Below are 960 nucleotides of genomic sequence, written 5' to 3'. Positions count from 1 at the left end.
AGTGCTAGTAATAATGCTACTGGCTGCAGTGTGGCTGGAACTAGCTAGTCATGGGGGGGGGGCTCTGTGCCCACAAAGGTGGGATGATACAACCCAATTCGGGACATAGCGTTATCTGGATATTGGCTCCAACAAAGGCGAGTCATTGAGGGTAAAGTGAAATGGGATGATTTTGATGTTACATGGTTTCCATTCATTATATTAATAAATCCCAGTCTCCCCTAGGCCACCAGCACCCCCAAAAGCAAAATGGCGGGGCTACCTCCAATAATGAGAATGATGACAGTAGAACTCAGTTTATGTTTACTGACACTTTATTTTATTTGGCATACATGTTGTTCTTTTCATATTTATTTCTTTTTGTTGTTGTTTTATACAAACATTGGTTCTGTCATACATAACGGTGTAGAACAAAAACAAGTCTCTTGCCGCGGCACCTTAAAAACTAACGAATTTTATCATGGTATAACATTTTTCGGTGGACCAGAACTCACTGCATTAGGTGCACGGAGTGTCATTCTCCAGTTAACAGCAATGAAATGCCAAAGTGCAGCCAGTGACAATTCAATCAGCACTTAATATATATGCAAAACGACCCTTCGCAACGTCAGAAATCGGCGATGACACTGTGCAGGCGGCCCTGCTCCTACACAGAGCAGGTTCCTCCGCAGGAATTTTTAAAATCAGCTTTGCAGCTGAGTTGCTCTCACTCTTACCAGAGAGGTAAACAACACGATCCAATATGCATTTACTTACTCCTGGGGAAATTGCGCACAGGATCCCATCTCGGGGAGGTGAATCTCAGCGTTCAGTGAAATGGGACGTCACGGTATACAGAAGGGGGCGCGGTGGGCAACAAAACCCCAAACCCCACCTCTAGCACGCAGGAGCCCGCCTGCGCAAGCGCGGGAGGAAAGAGAGGCGGGCTGCCGCGTCCGCCGGCGCTGCGCGCACGCGCAC

Source organism: Podarcis bocagei (assembly GCF_964188305.1).
Source record: "Podarcis bocagei genome assembly, chromosome: 4".
NCBI lineage: Eukaryota > Metazoa > Chordata > Lepidosauria > Squamata > Lacertidae > Podarcis > Podarcis bocagei.
Note: the sequence above shows the minus strand (reverse complement) of the source record.